General features: G+C 40.2%; 1 protein-coding gene and 1 pseudogene across 2 annotated transcripts in view; both read left to right on the top strand.

The window, feature by feature from the left end:
* The window catches only part of LOC144687340 (voltage-dependent calcium channel subunit alpha-2/delta-1-like), a 693,974-nt gene that overhangs the window by 128,282 nt on the left and 545,539 nt on the right, over window positions 1–20,153 (top strand). The window lies entirely within an intron of this gene.
* On the top strand, window positions 1,150–1,426 carry LOC144688163 (small nucleolar RNA SNORA53; annotated as a pseudogene).

Here is a 20,153-nt window from a genome sequence, read left to right as displayed (position 1 = left end):
TTGATGTCATCGCACAATGCATTGTAACTATGCAAGGCTCAGGCCCACATACATTTAACTGGAAAATGAGTGATCAGATTTTAATTGTATTTGCTCCTGCCTGGTAATAGTGGCACAGACTCTCTGGAGCCCCTGAAAATACCTACAAGCATCAAGTTGTCAGAACTTCACTTTTCATTAAAATCAATGCCTTGTAAGCCTTGTAAGTTACAGCATTGGAGTGGTGTGATGACCTCATCAGTATGTCATGGCCAGATTCCCAGAACCTCCAATTAGTTGAACCAGACTGGACCAAGACACTTTCAATAGGAAAGTGATACAAGTAAGTAATAATATCCAAGTAAGTAAGTAATTGCATTCAAAACTCAATAGTGCAACTGACTAGTTGTACTGATGTCAAAATAATGGCATTGAGTAAAGAACTGCAAGTGAATAGAACACACTAGAGTAGAGCTCTCTTAAAGTGAGAATGCTATGACAAGTTTGAAAAAAATCTACATCAGTTTGAACCGAAGCCTTTTAACAATGGGTTCAATGGGACCCAGCCCGCAAATTAGCACAGCTGTACCTTCAGCATGTGCTTATGTGTTCCTGAAAAGAACATTTTAAAGAAATGTCTGTATCTGTGGAAAAAATATTTGGACAAGTGTGAAGTTGACCACTGCCAAGGAAAAGATTACTTGAATAAAAGTTAACCATTAACACCCTGCGTTGTCTTGTTGGAGGCAGCAGTCAATGCTGAGGTTACCCATGTGGTAGTGAGGATGTCCATCAGTTGCAACTGCATTCTATATTGCTTTCCCTTCCTTGAAGTTTCCCTGCAACTCTATTCTTGCTAAGATGAGTAATTAGATATCCACTTGCAAGCATTTTGCAATGTTGCTGCATCGTCAGATCTTCATGGAGAAAGTAACCCAAAGTGACTTTCTGTTCAATAATGATGTTGATGAGCTTTAACTAGTCTCTGTGTGGAAACATGGGCATGAAATCATGCCCTACTGCTCCATTATAAAGCAAGTTGAAGTGATATTTGAAGGGTGAAGAAGATTGCGGGCATGGTTGTTGGAGGCCAAGGATATCTCCAGCAGCCATGATTCATGGCACCTCTGTGTCACCCAGGAACAAAACCAGAGTTGAGGTACAATACGATCCATGTTTCTACCACCATCTTAGTGGAACTAACCTTCCACAACCTGAAGTAGTAATTACTTGAGTAATACAGGAGCAATATCTCTGCACCCTGGTGTTGGGTTCTCCAGTGGGCTGGCAGGTGACATTCATCAACTTGTGGTTGTACAGTCAAAGGTGCTTGAGTCATTGGCATGTTAAAGTAATATACCTGCACGGTAGCCCCTCTGTTCTGATGTGAACAACCTGTTACTCCAGGCTGTCGCTGCCATCAGGACTTTGCTGCTGTGTGGACACGTTTATCAAACTCCATCTGGTTTAAATACTGCAATGAAATGTGATGTGTAGTCCAAGCAAGATCTCAAAAATTATTGTTGGTTTTTGTGCCTTTGCACAACTTTTCCCTAAAAGTGAAAAGTAACAGTAGATAGGAACAGAAAAGAACAGGAAAATGCAGTAACAAATAGATGAGGAACCTGCCAAAAACATGGAGGAATTGACTGCACAATGAGCAGTTCAGTCTGCAGGCCTATGCTATCTTGCCTAGTGGCCATCCTTCATGTGTGAGCTAATTTAATGAGAATTGGCAAACTATGCGATCATGGAGTACAATATTGTGGAGTCTGATTCCATCCTTGGTTTACAAACACCTGTGCACTACAGCAGAGGCCTCTGCATGGATACCAATCGGGAGGTGAAACTGTGACAGTGGTGGATGAACTTGTATATAACTAGTGTTTTTTCTTGATTCATTAATGGGATGTGAACATCACTGGAACGGCCAGCCTTTATTGCTCATCCCTAATTTCGCTTAAGAGGGTCGGCGTGGGCCTCGAATTGCTGCAGTTTGAATGATGAAGGTATTGTCATGGTGCTATTAGAGAGGAAGTTCCAGGACTTGACCTGATGGCGATGGAGGAATGGTGATATCTTTCCAGATCAGAACGGTGTGTAATTTGGAGGGGAACTTGCAGGTGGTGATGTTCTCATCCACCTGCTGTCCTTGCTCTTCTCAGTGGCAAATGTGCATGTGGATGCATTTATATAACCTATTGTGCAAATGCTAGAATATATGATTAATATATTACATACACCTAATATTGTCCTTTCTTCCAATTCACATAATTGTGGTGACTTCTGAATTATCTAGAATATATTTGTGTAGTCCAGGCAAGATCTCAAAAATTATTGTTGCTTTTTGTGCCTTGCACAACTTTTCCCTAAAAGTGAAAAGTGAAAACCAGCAGTTGCAAGGATTCATAATAAAATAGCCTTTCTGAATGGTGCTCAGGCATTTTCTCCAATGATTACAAACTCCGCAGTTAAGTTATCAAAATGAATTATGGGTACACCATGATTGGCTATCATTTTACTGCTCCTAATGAAATCACATATAAATAATTAGACATTTGAAAGTCATATGCACTCTCATCTCATTGTTGCATACTTGTTTCATTTTCTTGTGCAAAAGCAAGGATGTTGGTTCTTCAGGTCATGGTTATGAAAAGCCCCTGGGATTGCTAGATATGCTAGCTCATTCTGAGTGACTGCAGAAGCTCAAGCAGGACACTCAACCCAAATTGAAAGATTAGTATTCTTGATTGCATGAGTCAATGATATTATTAAAGTGAAGGTAATTTTCAGTTTCTTTAATATTTTCAGAATTTATTTGATTGAATTACTGATATAAGTCTGGGAAATCAAAGTTCATCTTTTGAAATTTATATCTCGATATCTAATCGGAAGTTTCTAAAAGGTTGGATGCAACCATAATGTAAACTATCACTTCTCCTACCTGAAGTAGCCCAATGTCAGATTAGTATAGAGCAGACATTACGTGACCACTGGTACCTTCAGCATATCATCAGCTGTTGCCCGAGTTATCAGATGCCTACTCAATGGCCATTGTGTCCAACATGCTATAAGCACTTTGAGCAGTCTGGGGCCTCAGACACTATGTTCATTAAGGGTCTGAGGTGTATGTAAATTTGGGGAAAGCATACACCTGGAGCATCACAGCATTGCTAAATCCGCATTGTGCCATTTTCCCATAGGTGTTGCAACTAGTCTGATCTTTTGCGTTGTTACATGGCCCTCTCTTCCAGGCAAGGTCACCATTTATTACAGGACCAACTGCCTCATGGCTTCTTAACACCTAATAGGCAATTTGGGCCTTTTTATGGAGATCATGTTTTTACAAAAAGTGTAGGCACTTAAGAGCAGCAAGTGGCATTTTGACAGTTTTTGATAGCTATTAATCTGCCCCATGACCTCAGCACACTCCCAGTGAATAACATGGCATGCTCTGGGACTATTCTCAAATTAAGTTATTAAACTGACCTGATATTGTGAGCCGTAACTGCCTACACTCTATGCCTGAGGAGCAGTGGTCTTTGGAGCACTTGCTATGATTATCTTGTTGGTCCCAGCAACACTATAGAAATGCAAAGGTTATTAGACTTGAGTCAGTGTCGAGAGAAATGTCAAAATGCACAAATAACCATCATGTTGCAGATGATAAGGACCTAAGGTTATTGAGCTTTGATAAAGGAAATGTATTGCTTTACTTTTTTTAAAATTAATTTAAAAAGAAAATTATATCTTAAAATAAGTCAGGTTACTCTTGAAAATGGAAATGCATGAGTTTTCACTCAGCATCTCTAGTTCTAGTGCATTCTGCTAAACTGAGGCTGTGTACCACAGAGCCTCATTGCTGTAGAACATAGGCAGTGGTTAAAGTAGGTTGGAAACAACCTAGAATGACAACACCATGGCAGAAGCACAAGACCTGCATGAAACTGAATTGCAGATTTCTGTTTATCCAATATTGAAACAAAAAGGTGAAGTAAAAGAACACATCACTACATCATCCAGTCCCAACAATTTCCATTGCACTTACCACTCAGAATGCTGCAAATGTTTCTGAAGCATGATTCATAAGCATTGCTGTACCCGTAATCATGCTATAACCATTGCCTACTAATGCCTGCAAGTAAGCAAGAATATCATGTATGCATGTATTGGTATGTTCAGTCAGGCACAGGCTGACAGAACTGCCAGCTAATGATTTAGTCATGAGACCTCCACAGCATTCTGCTTTCACAGCTCTTGGCACACTCATTACTCTATGTGCATTGGCTTGTGTTCAGCTCTGCTGTGCGTAGGAGGTAACCTTCAGAGGCAGAATGAAAATTGGCTAAAGCAGAAAAGGTACAGCGTGTTTGTGAATGGAGCTACATTAATATGGCAAGGAATCATTTGCAGGTTGTCACTGTAGATTAGTGCAAGTGCCATTGCTGGTTCCAGTGTGTATAAATGATTTGAAGTTGGAGACAGATTCAGAGCTGTCTGACTTTACAGATGATAACATGGTGGGCAAGGGTGGAGAGAGACAGTTCAAACAATAGAGAAGAGGCAAACCAACATTAAAATTTATGGATAGGTTGGGAAGATTGGCAGATGAATGGCAAATAGCAATTAAAGCGGACACATTCAAAATAATGAATCATTAAAAGGAAGTGAACAGTGGAAATAAAACCTAAATTGGTCTCAGCTACAGAACAAAAGAAAGGAGAGTGATCTTGGGCTATTTGCAAATAGGTCACTGAAACCAGCAGCACCATGTACTGCCCGCATTAAGGTAAGGGAAGGCAAATGGACCTTGGGATGATTCCAGAGGAACAGAGCAGATATTGCAGGATTTGATAATCTGTACAAGGCACTGAGATGGCCACATCTGTATTATTCTGGTTGTTGAACGACAAGGAAGTGGGGGAAAAGACAGCCAGACTTAATGCCTAGCTAAAGGCAGCTGAGCTGTTGGCACGAGATTGAAGAGTTGGTGTGGTTTATTCTGGACAAATGGAGGCTTAGGCAAAATCTGATTCAGGTAGATAAACAAACCCTAGTAATATGCTGCTGAACGAAGGGACATGAGCTGTGAGCTTAGAGAGAAGGTGCACAGTTTACATTTAACTAGTTTGCGCGGGAGGCAGTGATGTATTGAATGGACTTCCCAGTGAGCCACTGAAGGTAGAGAGTGTAGAAAATTGAAGGTAGCATTAGATAGAAATTCACAAAATTGACCAACTGCGAAGTATTAGTGAGGCTAGTCAGATGGTCTGCATTGTATTTTGCAGTCATGTACTTTCTAGCTTCAATAAAAAATAAAGCTGGAGAGGGCGTAAGACCAGCATCCAAACCAATTCCACCTCATGTGGGTTGGGTTAAAAAACATCATAAATGTATATCATGCTTGTTTGCCTTAACTATCTGCATCAAAAAAGCAACAATTGACTTAACAATAATGCTGATTGCCTGTAATATTACGATGTAGTGTTAAAATTTGATGAAGAATACAAATTGCACAAAACTACCAATCAAAATAAACAGAAAGAAAAGCTGAAGTGAGGAGAAAAGGAACTAATGAAAATGTTCAAAATATCTTGCGAACATTCTTTCAACTGTCATGTTGCTAAGGATATATGACTTATAAAATTTCCAACAATTATTTTTTAAAAATCACAGTTATTGAGCTTAATTGTCTTTGCTATGTTTGAAAAATTAAATCATGATAATAGAAAGATTGACTTAAACTATGTGCCGTTGTTAGCATCTATGCAGCTGAGAGAGAGAAAAAACAACAAACAACATGCTTAACATTTTTCACAATTTTGTATTTGGGCAAACAAAAATATAACTTTCCACATCCAGCCACCTTATTAGAAAGCAGGAAGATAGATTTTTCTCAGAACAGCTGCCATCACTGTTCTCTGGTGTTATCGAATAGTAATCCACAGGCATTAGTCGGCAATGATTGCATGACTAACGTGGACCCTGCTTCATCCTGAGTAGTACATATAGTAGAAATTGGAACTGGTGTTTTGTTTTACTTCATTTTTCATTGTTTCAATACTAGATGAGTTAAAATTTCCTCCAACTAAATATTGGAAAGATCGAAGCCATTGACTTTGGTCCCCACCATGAACTGCGTTCCCTCTCCCTGTCAACTCTTAGAGGCTGAACCAGACTGTTGGCAATCTTGGTATCTGAACCCGAGTTGAGCTTCTGACCTCATATCTACACCATTATTAAAACCACCTATTTCCATTTCCGTAAAAACACTCAGTGCTGCCCCTTCTCAGTTCATCTGGTGCTGAAATCCTCACTCATGCCTTTGTTACCTCTAGACTTGACTTGTATTAACCTACATTTGGCTCCCAGGTAATTCCTCAGTTCTACAATTCTCACCCCTGCTTTCAGATCCCTCATGGTTTTGCCCCTCGGTTTCTCTGTAATCTCCTTAAGCCTAACAGCTGTCCAAGATAACTGCACTCCTCTAATTCTGACCTCATGAGCATCCGTGATTTTAATCACTCCACCATGATGGCCATGTCTTCTGCTCCCTAAGGCTTTGGAATTCCCTCCCTTTACCACTTCATCTCTTTCCCTTTTTTTCTTCCTTTAAGACTCTATTTAAACCTAGCTCTTTGACCAATCTTCTGGTTATCTGCCCTAAAAATCTCCTTGGGCAGAATTTTGCCCTTGTTGGGCGGGCTGGTCCCACCGACTTGTCGGTGGGCGGGCAGCCAATTGCTGCCGCTGAAGCGGGCCCCGCCGCCATTTTAAGTGGGCGGCCCAATTAAAGCCCACCCAGCGGGCCGCCCAATGGGAAGCAGTATGCGCTTCCTGTGTGGCCGGCGGGGGGATTCCCCAACTGCCAGAGTGCGCTCTTTCGTGCACGCACATCTCCCTGAGACTAAGTGCTGCCTCAGGGAGGTCGCTGAAAGTTTTTGAAAGTTTAAAAATAGAAAAATAAAAAAATCATTAACATGTCCCCCTCACACGAGATGAGACATGTTAATAAATTTCACTAAAACTTTATTAAAGTTTTTAAAATCCTACATGAAACCTCAACCCGCCGGTGGATGAGGTTTCATGTTTTTTCAGAAGCCCGCTGGGGCTCCTGGCCTGCCCGCCAGCCTTAAGGTTGGATGGGCAGGTCTTTCAATGAGTTAACTATCCTGTCAATGGCCTCAATTGGCCATTGACAGGTCGGCGGGCGGACAGCTGATCGTGCTGTCCCCCCGCCTTCCTGAATATTTAAATGGGGCGGGATGATGTCAGGGGTTCCCCCCCTGACCTCATCCTGCATCATTTATGTGTCGGTGAGCGGGCCCCGCCCCCAGCTCACTGACGGAAAAATTCTGCCCCTTATGTGGATATTGTTATGACTGATGCAGTTGGTGAAGCGGAGCTATTTAAAAATCCCAGCAGGAAACTTTAAACAACTGTCATAACCTATCGTTTTAAGTGTTATGTTTGAGATGTGACTCTAAATTCAGGAATCGGACCACTAGTTCTCGAGGCTTTACATTAAGCTAAGTGAAACATTTTATTAGTTTACACAGGTTAAAATATATATACACATGGTTTCAAATTACTACTATAATAACTTTCAACAAATTCCCAAACTAATCTCCATTAAGGCAACAGAAACCCATAGACTTAACCAGACACCAGGCAAAGCATTTTCACCTTACGAATTCAAAATTAGGTTCTTTTCACTTTGGTTTCTGTGGAGCCAGTTGGAGGCTTACAGCTGCCTTATGATCTCACATTGCCTTTGCCCTGCACACCTGAAAACTGCTGAAGTTGTACCTAACAGCACTGATTGAATGCAAATTCTCATTGTATCACCAGCCTCTTTGAACTCCACCTTTTAACAATGAAACCCCTTTCATTGTACCAATTTTATTAGTAATGTAAACATATTGCTTGGTAGCTGCTAGAAAGGCATCAGTTTTCACCCCACTTCTTGAATGCTCAATTCAAAAAATGCAAATGCATTCTACCTCTATTTACACCTCAAAACTAGTAGATATCAAAGCACCCAGACTAGCTGGCTTTTATCCAATTAAGACACACCCACAGACTAAACCTCTATTTTAAAATAAAAATATTTTCCAATAATATTATATACATTAGTAGCTTCATGACAGGCTTGGTGTCAAATTTTGTTTGATAATGCCTGCGAAGCACTTTAGGACATTTTACTATGTTTAAGGTGCTATAGAAATACAAGTTGTTATTTTAATTGTTAATTGAAGAACATCCATTGCAAAACATTACCCTTCTTGAGGTCCATTAGTTCTCATTTCAATTTCTGTGCCGATTCCCCACTCCCCCTTTTGACAAGATTATTCTGCTCCCCTGACTCATTGTGCAGTGGTTCCTAGCTTGGAATAGGACCACACTAAATGTTTCAGAATTGATCACTTGTGAGCAATGGCATGGAAGATCAGCTAATTTTTCTGAAAGTTAAAAAGTTAAAAGGTACAAATAAGGACAGTTTGAAGACATTTCTACATAGATTACACACTTATTGCTTTACGCTATGAAGAAGCACACTCTAAAAGTAAAAGAAATCAATGAAATTGAGTGTCAGAAGTCTTCGGTCATATTGCATCAAAAGTACATTTTGTTTGTCTTACTTCTTAAGAGGGGAAATTATCCTGTTTCCTATGCTGAAAACATTCTTGCAATCTCTCTGCATTGGTTGGAAATCTTACCCTGAAGTATTTTACCCATTGTGTATTTCCAATGGGTTTTGGGTGGGTCTGTCTGTGGTAGCCATTGTTTCAATATCCAGCACTTTGCATTATAATGTCTGTTCCTTAGACAGTGACCAGTTTCGATAGGTCTCTGAATTATAGGAGATGTCTCTCTCTTCGCACTCTCCCAAGGGTGACTTGTTTGTTTTTCACCTTCACCTTGGGAGGTGGTCTTGCAGTTTTGAGTAGTTTGTTCTGTCTCATTTCAAATTGTAACATTTCTAGTCAGTTGAAAATTGAAAAATCATATTTTCAAAAAATAAAGCCTCGTGACACTCACCTTAAAACCCACCTTTGTTGCCAATGTTTTGATTATCTGTCCTAACTGCTCTTCCTTTGGCTCAGTTTCCAGTTTTGTTTGACAATGCCTCTTAAGTGCCTTGGGATGTTTCTCGATATTAAATGTACTATATAGGTTGTTTTAAGTGATATTGTGCACACTTTAACTTATTGTACAGGGGTAATGATTATTATGAGTGAATACTTTAGGATGTAAAGTTCTTTGGAGTGATTGGTGCACTACCTGTAGGTGTTTTTAATAATGTTCTTTCAGTGTTAGCTCCTGCAGTGTGAGGGATACATTCACCTATCTAGGCTGCAGGGACTGTTTACACCTGCAAAATCTAGGATTAATTTGGTTGTGTTTATGATACGACTACATCAGATTGCATGATCTAAGCTCAAAAGATGGGAGAAGAGAAAATGGGGGGCTTAAGGAAAATAAGTTTTTAAAAAGATAGTTTATAAAGGTGGAATGAAGGACTAGCAAAAAAATAGAAAATGAATAGTTTGTGTATTTTTTTTGGTTTAATGTTTGGTTCAAGATCAATATTGCAGTAAAATTGATTACAGTCATTCAATGTCAGAGTATGAACTGAAACACAAAACTAGTTCAACAAGGGAAGTTTGCTTTGCTGAATTGGTTGACAGTCTAATGATTAAAAAAGATAAACTTTTCTAGAATCAGTTTGCTCAGTCTATCAGATTGCCCTTTCTATTCAGTTCATTAGAGCGCTTTCTATTTTTGGTTTTGTTTTGGTAATATAGCTGAGCATGGGCACTGAAATGTAATTAATTATATGAAAATTAGCTACAGGAATTTTACTACTCTTGTCTATCATATTTCAATCATTTTTGTATCTCTGTTGATTTTGGACTTTGGTAATTTTCTTAGAAGAAAGTTTCATTAAGGCACCTTTTTGCAACTGTACCCAATGACTTATTCTTATGTTTCACAAAGGCACTGAACTTACTTAGCAACTTTTGTTGTTTTATGCATCTTATTCCTGTGAATTTTTTTCTGTCTGTGAGTTAGAGCCTGTTATATACTCTACACCTCCCGATAATATACCTGAAATCAAATACTCATCATACAAGTAATTGCAGGTGCAGGTGCATGTCTTTCCATTGGCTCTTTCCCTCTTTTGAAATACTGGTCCAGTTTTTTTTTTCGCGTCTTTTCTATGTGGTCTTGCCTGTGAACTAACATCAAACATCTGTAGGGGAAATGTGATGACCACGCATGAACTGATTCCAAAGTGGAGTGAGGCTACCTCCTAATTCTTCCAATGTCAAGTCAGGTCTGTCTCAGGATTTAAGCTGTATTTGCATTCTAGCTGTAGCACTGGTGCGGAACAGAACTGCTTCATACTGGGTGCTAAATTTGTAGCATTAATGCGCCCTAAGGGATGTTCCTTCAAGATTTCTGGAAACACAACTAGGAGACTTATGTTCTAAGGGCTTGTTCAGTAGGTCTCAAAGAGTTTCAGAGGCTGGTAAGGTTGAACGGTTGTGTTTATTGGTAACACAAAACTGTATACATCTCCAAGGTATAGCCCTAGCTAGGTTCTACCTCCATGCTGACTTCTACTCGAGTCTCTCCATACAACTCTGTCTCCTGTTTACTGTCATGTGACTCTCTACATCATACTTTGGGCAGTACTGTTCTCCAGTCCCACATTAACCCCTGCTGTGCTGAACACCTTTAACTGTACAGAGCACTGGTGAGACCGCATCCGGAGTACTGTGTACAGTGTTGGTCTCCTTATTTAAGGAAAGATGTAAATGTGTTAAAAGCAGTTCAGAGTAGGTTTACTAGGCTAATGCCAGGAATGGGCAGTTTGTCTTATAAGGAAAGGTTGGATAGGTTAGGCTTGTAACCACTGGAGTTTAGAATAAGAGGTGGCTTGATCGAAACCTTTAAGGTCCTGAGAGGTCTTGAAAGAGTGGATGTGGAAAGAATGTTTCCTCTTTTGGGAGAATCTAGAACTAGGGGTCACAGTTTAAAATAAGGAGTTGCTCATTTAAGACAGAGAAGAAATCTTTTCTTACAGAGGATCATGAGCCTTTGCAACTCAAAAGGCAGTGGAAGCAGGGTCTTTGAATATTTTTAAGGCAGAGCTAGATAGATTCTTGACTCACAAGGGGGTGAATGATTGTCGGGATAGGAGGGAGGTTACATTCAGATCAGCCATGATCTTATTGAATGGTGGAGCAGGCTTGAAGGGCTGAGTGGCCTACCCCTGCTCCTAGTTCATATGCACATTTATTGCAATTAACAATTTTGCACCTTGCTGTATTTTATTTTATCTGTCCCTTCCTTCCCAGGGCATGCAAGAGTGGAGATGCAAGTAAATTTGTGGGTGATCTTGTAAAGTTATTTTAGTTTTGCACTGGAACAGCAAAAGCAGATAGCATTCCAGGTGAAGACAAGAATTATAACTACCCTGTCTGTTAGGATTAAAACCAGAAAATTCTAAAGGTAGCAACAATGAAATTGTATCTTTGATTAAACATGACTCACTTTCAAGCACTGCCCTTTTTTCACAAATACTGCATGTGAGGTCTGGGAGAACACCAGTGAATAAAGGACATAGGACATGCTGCTGTTTAAGGCAAGTTAAATGTAATATGTGCTTGCTGTTCTTTGCACCATTTTCAACCATATGGTGTAAACTCTCTGAATATTTCCTGCATTAATCATGTGGAATTAATGTTTCAGTAAACATGGAATTAATGTGCATCACTGCAGAAACAAAAGCGATGAAGTGCTGAAAGATATGTTGGCACCTGCTGCATAAGTGAAATGATCGGTACACATTACCTTACTTGCCAAATGTCTGGCTGGAAGCATTATAAAAAATGGTGTTTCAAAATAGATGGATTTGAGTTTGGTTTTAAGTTGGAAGTAGATTTCATTGGTCCATGGGGCCCTGACCATTGTCTCAGTTGAGTTTGACCAGTCAAATTTTCCCAAATCATAATTTTGAAAATAAGTTTAATATAATAGGGATAAAAACAAAAAACTACTGCAGATGCTGGAAATCCAAAACAAAAACAGAATTATCTGGAAAAACTCAACAGGTCTGGCAGCATCGGCAGAGAAGAAAAGAGTTGACGTTTCGAGTCCTCATGACCCTTCAGCAGACCTGGCTCTGTTGAAGGGTCATGAGGACTCGAAACATCAACTCTTTTTTCTTCTCTGCCGATGCTGCCAGACCTGCTGAGTTTTTCCAGGTAATTCTGTTTTTGTTTTTAATATAATAGGTATCTACAAATCAAGTAGCACAGCAGCAGCAGCAACATTGTGTAATTCAATGTAATTGAGTTTATATCATTGTGTAAAGTAAATTATTATTTAAGGTAAATATCAAGCCCAGGGACATAATTCTCTGAAGCTAAACTCTAATAAACTCAAAGTTTTTTTAAAGAACCTTGGTATTTATGGAATTAAACAGTGGTCCTATTTAGATGTAGTTTCGATGTCAAGTTTCATTACTGATGTAGATGATGTGTACCCTGTTCATCAGCTGTTTACTTTATAAGAAAAATCTCATTTGTATAAAGCCTTATCCATTCTCTCAGAACCACCTCCAAGTGCTCCACACACAATAAATAACTTTGAAGCACACTGACAGTTGTGTTGGTAAATGTGACAGCCATTTTGTACACATGTGCCACAAACATCCATCTGATAATTGAAGAGTTAAACTGTTCCTGGTGGCTGAGGGAGGAATGCCTGCAGTAACACCCTTGCATATTTTTGTATCGTCAGTAATTAAAATTGTTATTAAATTTAATCTTTGCTGGCCAAATAATAAATCTGAATATTGTCCTTCGCTAACATATTATGCCCATGCTCTAAATTTCATAAAATTCACATGAGACAAGTGATTTAAGCACGTAGAAAGGAAGATGAATTATATACATCCTTGTATGATAAGTCAAAATGTCTTATAGTGACATGCAATGTATTAATTGTGAATGCAGTGAGGTTCTGTAGACGAACGTAACTATTGCCCAAAATCAAATACTCAAAATAACTATTTAGAACTTTTTTCCTGCTAGTTCAATATTTCAATATTCTTGTTTCTTTAATGACAACTTGTTGGAAAGTTAGGTATACACACTAGATAACAACAAAATATTGTGCTTATATAGTGCCTTCAAAGTAGTAAAACGTCTGAAGGCACTTCTCAGGAATGTTATCAAAAAAAATTTGATACCGAACATCATAAGGCGATGTTAGGGCAGATGACCAATGCAGGCTTTAAGGAATGTCTAAAGGGAGGAACGTGAGGTAAATAGGAGAGAATTTTAGGGATGGAATTCCAGAGTTTTGGGCCTTGGCAGCTGAAAGCGTGAGCGCTCATGACAGAGAAATTAAAATTGGGATGCTCAAGAGGCTAGAATTGGAGGGACACTGATATTTTGGAGGGATGGAGGACCGAAGTAGGTAACAAGGGAGGGGTGAAGCCATGAAGAAGTTTGAAAACAAGAAGGAGGGTTTTAAAGTCGAGGCGTTGCTTAACCGGGAGCCAACGTAGATCAGCAAGCGTCGGGCTGATGGACGAAGGGGACTTGTTGCGAGTTAGGATGTTCGCGGCAGAGCTTAGGTTGATCTCAAGGTTACTGAGGGTAGAATGTGGGAGGCCAACTAGGAGTGCATTAGAATTCTCAAGTCTGAAGATAACAATGGCGAGTTTGAGCAGCAGATAAACTGAGGTGGGGATGGAGTTGGGTGATATTACGCAGGTGAATGCTAAGTCCAATAATTGTATATAAGGGAGGAATATGTTGGAAGCTGGTCTTTTACCTCAAGCAGGTTTATTCTTCGGCCAGCTCAACAGACTGACAGACTTCCAGTTCCTTTCCCCACTGGAGTGTTACAGCAGTGCCTGTTTATGGTTGAGCCAATATCCATCGCCTGTTTTAACAATGCAATTGTCTTAACAATGTAATTGCTATATAATGTACTTGCCAGTCAAAAAGATGATTGTTATTGGACCTTGGCAATGTAATTGCTGATACATTGACAATGAAAATAAGAGGCTTTAGTGATGGCGTGGATATGTGGTCAGAGATTGATCTTGTGGCCAAATGTGTCTGATTTAATCTTAGACAATTGTCTTGGAGAGGGATGGAGCCGGTGGCTAGAAAACAGAGCTTGTGGCAGAGATCGAAAACAATGCCTTTGGTCTTCCCAATATTTAATTGGAGGAAAGTTCTGTTCATCCTGTACAGGGTAAATAAAATTGAAAACTGAATAAAACTGCTAGCTCCACCAATGGCCCATTCAGCAAAGCTCGCCATTATGAGCTGTTATAGTAAGCTATATAGCCCAAAGGTCCCAGGTGATCTCCACTGGGGCAGCATTTAGGTGGTATAATTAGCCTCGATATCTATAATCTAGCAAAAAATAAACGTCAGGGCACTTGGTTCTGAGTTGATCTCCAGTGAGCACCCGTAGTGGAAAATGAACATGTACAGACGTGGTGAGAACAGCATCAGGATTATTCATAATGCTATCCATCATTAAATAACATGCCAACTCTATCTAAACCTGTGGAGAATGACTACTTAGGTGAGATACCTTAAAGAGCTGTCTGCAGCCATGAAACGTGCCACAGCAAGAGGTTGTGCTTTTGGGATAGGGGAAAGGAGAGGAAAACTTGGTGGAAAATGTTAAAAAATTCATCACTTCTGGTAAGCCATTTTTTGGGTTAGTAGACATGGTACAATATTGCTCAAAGTGGAAATTGGTTAAGTGAACTTGCTTTATATATTTAATACCCCACTGGAGTCTGGGATTGTCGATCCTGTCGATTGGAGAGAGACTCATTGTAACAATATTCAAAAAGCATACTAAGTCACAGAATTAAAGGTCCATTAATTTTCATGTCAGTTGCTAAAAGGGATCATTAGGGATACTCTGTACATCCACCTTGCCAGAGAAATTATTAGAGACAACTCTTACACATTGCCTCTCTCCCTTCAATCCATCATTGGCAGATGTTCCTTCAGTCATTTAGGGACTCAGCCCTGGAATTCTCTTTCTCTTTTCCTTCAAGGTGCTCTTTAAAACCTACTTTTTTGACTAAGCTCTATGTTAGCCATCCTAATGTCTCTTCCGACTCAGTGTCAATTTTTGTCTGATTATACTCCTGTAAAATGCTTTGTGATGTTTTTCTACACGAGAGACATTATGAGCTGAATTTTCCCCCAGTCGGGGGAAAGTTGATGGTCGGGCGCGTACGGGCGCGCTTCTGATCGGTGCCCCCGATCAGAGGAGCGCCACCATTTTACGTGGGCGGGCCAATTAAGGCCCGCCCAGCATGACGTCCGCACAGAAGTGCTATGCACTTCCTGTGCTGGCGGGGGGGGGGAGGGGGAATCCCAAAATCGAGAGTGCACTCTTTAGCGCATGTGCACGAAAGAGCGCACTTTCTCCCTGAGGCTAAGTGCTGCCTCAGGGAGATCGGCTGTACATGTAAAAAAGACAAAAATAGAAAAATAAAATTTCCCTTACATGTCCCCTCATGTGACAATGTCACATGAGTTGGGTCATGTCCATAATTTTTACAAAATCTTTATTAAAATTTTTTAAAGCCTACATGAAACCTCATCCCACCCGTGGATGAGGTTTCATGTTTTTTCTAGATCCCGCCGGGGCTCCTGGCCTGCCCGCCAACCTTAAGGTTGGACGGGCGGGTCCTTTAATTGCTTAATTGACCCTGTGGCCATTGACAGGTCGGCGGGCACGCAGCTGATTTGGCTGCGTTCCCGCCTTCCTGAAAATTTAAATCGGGTGCAGTGACGTCGGGAGTTGCCCCCAATGTCACTGCGCGTCATTTGACGCATCAGCAAGCGGGCCCTGCCCCTGCTTGTCGACACATAAAATTCTGCCCTATAATTCCAAGTTGTTGTTGCTGACATGCAAACATGGCTTCTGAAAAAAGACACACCTTACCAAGCAGGTTGAATTCTTCAAGGAACTTACTCTGTTGATGGATGAAGGTACCTATGTGGAAATTGGCCCAAATCTTCCGGTTTCTGGATTATTGGACACTGGACATACAACCGAAGATGCGTGTCAGGACCCAGTGGAAGTCCTGATACCCAGACAACATGGGAATTACCCTGGAAGTTTAAACTTCGGCTGGGCAATTCCCCTGCTCCTCCAGACCTTGTGCGAAAGACTCCATGTCAAGAAGATATAATAATTTGTATACTGTTATTGGAATTTATTGTAAAATAGAGTAATAGTGGGATGTGTTGTGTGTGTGTGTGTGTGTGTGTGTGTGTGTGTTTTAATTGAATTAGAGGCAGCTAGTCTGGGTGCTTTGATCTAAGAAGAGAGGTAGGTTTGAAGTGTTAATTAGAAAAGCATGGGGGAAGTTTAGAAACATAGGTGTAAAAGGAACATTTGCATTTTAAATAAACCAGACTAAATTGTTTTGAAAGGAGGGGTGAAATGTGTCACCTAGCCAGGTGTAGTTTAGAAATGGTGTGTTTATTTTTCCCAAAGAATACTGGTAAAATTTAGCGCTATGAGAGGGTTTTATTATCAGGGAGATAAAGTCCACAGACATAGTGAAACAATGGGTATTTGCATTCAAAGAGAATGATATGTAAAAAGAAGGAGCAAGGGCTGTGTGTAAGGGAAGGCATTTTTAAGATCTTACAAGTATGAAAAGCCTTCAGCATCTATGCCTCAAGCTGCTGTCTTCAAAAGGCTGAAGTTAAGTAAACCTACTTGCAAGTCGACTTGTTCAGGATGTCATGTTTCTTTGCTTGGGTCTTTTACAATTTATGTGTCTTATTGTTGCCTTAATGAAAGTGTGACTGGCAGTTAGATTGAGTAGGGAATTTAGATGTTATAGTAGTAATTTGTAGATCAATGTATGTATTTTAAGTCATTTCTCTTATTAATAAATGTTTAATCTAGTTTTGTAAAAATCTGTAAGACTTCGTGGTCTTATTACTACTGAATTCAGGGCACACAGCTCAAAATTTATACAAATTGCAAAACAAGTTGTGGCAGTTGTTCAAGTTTCCCTTTGGGATTTGAACAACTCAGCATTTACCATCAGCTGTGCCATAAAACTCCGACTCTGAGCTACAGCCAGAGACACGGGACGGTTCTGTGGGTCCGGTTAGCTCAGTTGGCCAGATGGTTAGTATGTGGTTCAGAATAACACCAACAGTTTTGGCTCATTACTGTTCCGGCTAAGGTAGACTTGGGACCTGCCTCCTTGCCCTGCCTCTGAGAGTGGAAGGCAATGGCGAAACACCACTGGCAAAAACTGCCAAGAAAATGGCTCAGGGTAAAGCATCAGCAAACAATGAGCAAGGACCTGCCTTTGGGCAGAGTAAACCTGAATGAATGAACATAAAGAGTGTGTTCATGATATCCTTACCCATTGTGATCAAAGTAGTTCTTCCACAAAGGGCAGCCAGATTTGGAACTGGTGCAACAAAGGATACAATTAAATTTAAATATCAATTGAGAGTAGGATTCATACACCAGGCCCTCTTGGGACCTACAGCTCCCAGCATAGCTTGAAAATTATGTACAATTGCAGGGTCTCCATGTCTTGTGGGGATTAAATTAATGCATGTTTTTGATATCTTCTGACTGTTTTATTGAACTGCTGGGCAGGCCCGATTGCTCAGTGTTGCTGCTGAGCATAAATTTATATCCCTGGCAGCACTTGTTCAAGCGCCTTCTGGTAATAGAGATTCCCTGGAGAAGACTTGCATCCAATACTAGCAAATAAAATGCCAGAGATCTGAGTTGTCTTCTGCAGCTTGGGGTATTGACAGATGCTCTGAACTGGCTACTTTGCATTCTGTACCTGCTGTGCATATGAGATTACTAGAATTGATGTGCTGTACTATATTCATGAAGGCGCCTTACTAATTCTTTGTAATAGGAAAAACCACTGCATGAAGCAGTCCGCATGATCCTTTAGCCCCATGCTGAAATGCAGCAGATGTACGGCTCCTGCCAGGATTACATTATTCAGGAAGTGTATTACAAGTGATACATTGCAGTGACACTGATTTACAATTGAGGCAGTAAATAGTTTCCCCATGGGACTGGGGAAAGTGTAGGGTCAATAAGAAACTTTTGTAGCCTGTTGTTGTTCATAGTAATGAGTGACGCATTATGAAGGATTATGCTTTCAGTGGTGAAAGAGAGAATCCATAACAAAACATGGATTTGCTATTAAAATAACTATTGATCATGCACGATTGTACTGTTCATGAACCTGTCATTGACTTTGGTTTTTTATTCATTTGTTTCCCAAAAATTATATGTGTTCCCCCACCCTTTCTGTGTTTTCTAATGTTATCTCATTTACAAGCTGCTCCTAGGCCTTGGTTCTCTAATTGGTTGCTAGGAGATATGCCAAAAGATGCCTGGAGTGGATCAGCGGCTGTCTTTCTCCTTTCCAGATGACACAATTGTTTTTTTAAGTACATTTTCGTTATACTCATGTTCATATTACAACTATTTACAAGACATAGTGTGCATGTGAGCTCTTGGCCTACGTGAATTATAAAATATAAATTGCAGACACTAATTTGTTTGCATGGGTTTCAGAATTAGTTGAGATTCTATGACAGGCAAATTTAATCACAGAGTATTTGACTGGAATTAGTTGACTTGGCTGGCAAAGTTCAAAATAATTGACAGATTTGAATATTGTAGAGCCTGATTTCATTCAATAACAACAATTTGTATTTATATAGTGCCTTTAACGTAGTAAAGCATCCCAAGGCACTTCACAGGAGTGCTATCAAGCAACATGTGACACCAAGCCACATAGGAGCTATTAGGACAAATGACCAAAAACTTGGTCAGAGGGGTAGGTTCAAAGGAGTAAAAGCAAAATACTGCAAATGCTGGAGATCTGAAATATAAACAAAAAGTGCTGGAAAAACTCAAAAGTCAGGCAGAATCTGTGGAGAGAGAAACCGAGTTAATGTTTTGAGTCTAATATGATTCTTCTTTGGAAAGTTCTGAAGAAGAATCATATTGGACTCAAAACCTTAACTGTTTCTCTCTCCACAGATGCTGCCAGGCCTGCTGAGTTTTTCCAGCACTTTTTTGTTTTTATTTTACTTTTCAAGGAGGAGAGAGAGGCAGGGAGATTTGGCAAGGGACTCGAGAGCTTAGGAATTGGGTAGATGAAAGTATGGCCACCACTGGTAGTGCGACTAAAATTGGGGATGCTCAGGATGCCAGAGTTGGAGGAGCACAGAGATCATGGAGGGCTGTAGGGCTGGAGAAGGTTACAGAGACAGGCAGTGGCAAGGCCACGGAAGGATTTGAAAACAAGGATGAGACTTTTAAAATTAAGACATTGCCAATTTAAATCAGCAAACACAGGGGTGACAGGTCAATGGGACTTGGTGCGAGTTGGGATATGGGCTGCAGAGTTTTGGATGAGCTCAAGTTTGTGGGGGGTGGAAGATGGGAAACTGGCCAGGAGTGTGTTTGAATAATTAAATCTAGAGGTAATAAAGGCATGGATGAGGATTTCAACGGCAGATGGGCTGAGCCTTCAAACTAAAACTGAACACAATAATGAGATCATAGAATCAAGATGCTGCTCCTTATTGGGCCCGATTGCCAAAAAATATATTATTAGATTTGGTCTATATTGCATATCTGTGAAGTTACGGAACATTTGCCTCATTGAAATGCTTGTGTCAGCTCATTGTGATGAGCTTTATTCATGGTGCAGCCATAAATGGTCCAAGAGGATACCCCAGGACCTCAACCAGCAATTACACATCAGGGCGGATGATGAGGAATAGTCTGTGTATTTAATATTGACTGGAACTTAAGTGGTTAATAGGTTAACTGACAACTGTCACAATGTAACAAAATGTATCCTAACCTTATCTCCAACTTTAAAAAGTGGTCCACAGATATCAGGGTAAAGTTTCTGCAACACTGGTCTCAGAGATCATTGGAGTATTTTAGTGTGAGATACTGGGCAAAAGTCAAAAAGCTTTGATAAAAACTTTTCTCCAATTTTGGTTCTTGTTCTTTCCAGTTTCTTAGGGCACAGCTGTGCTTGCACTTTGGTTCCATGAACCAATCATATATATCTTATG

This window comes from Cetorhinus maximus, chromosome 12, assembly GCF_964194155.1.
Source record: "Cetorhinus maximus chromosome 12, sCetMax3.hap1.1, whole genome shotgun sequence".
NCBI lineage: Eukaryota > Metazoa > Chordata > Chondrichthyes > Lamniformes > Cetorhinidae > Cetorhinus > Cetorhinus maximus.
Note: the sequence above shows the minus strand (reverse complement) of the source record. Positions and strands in the feature narration are given on the sequence as shown.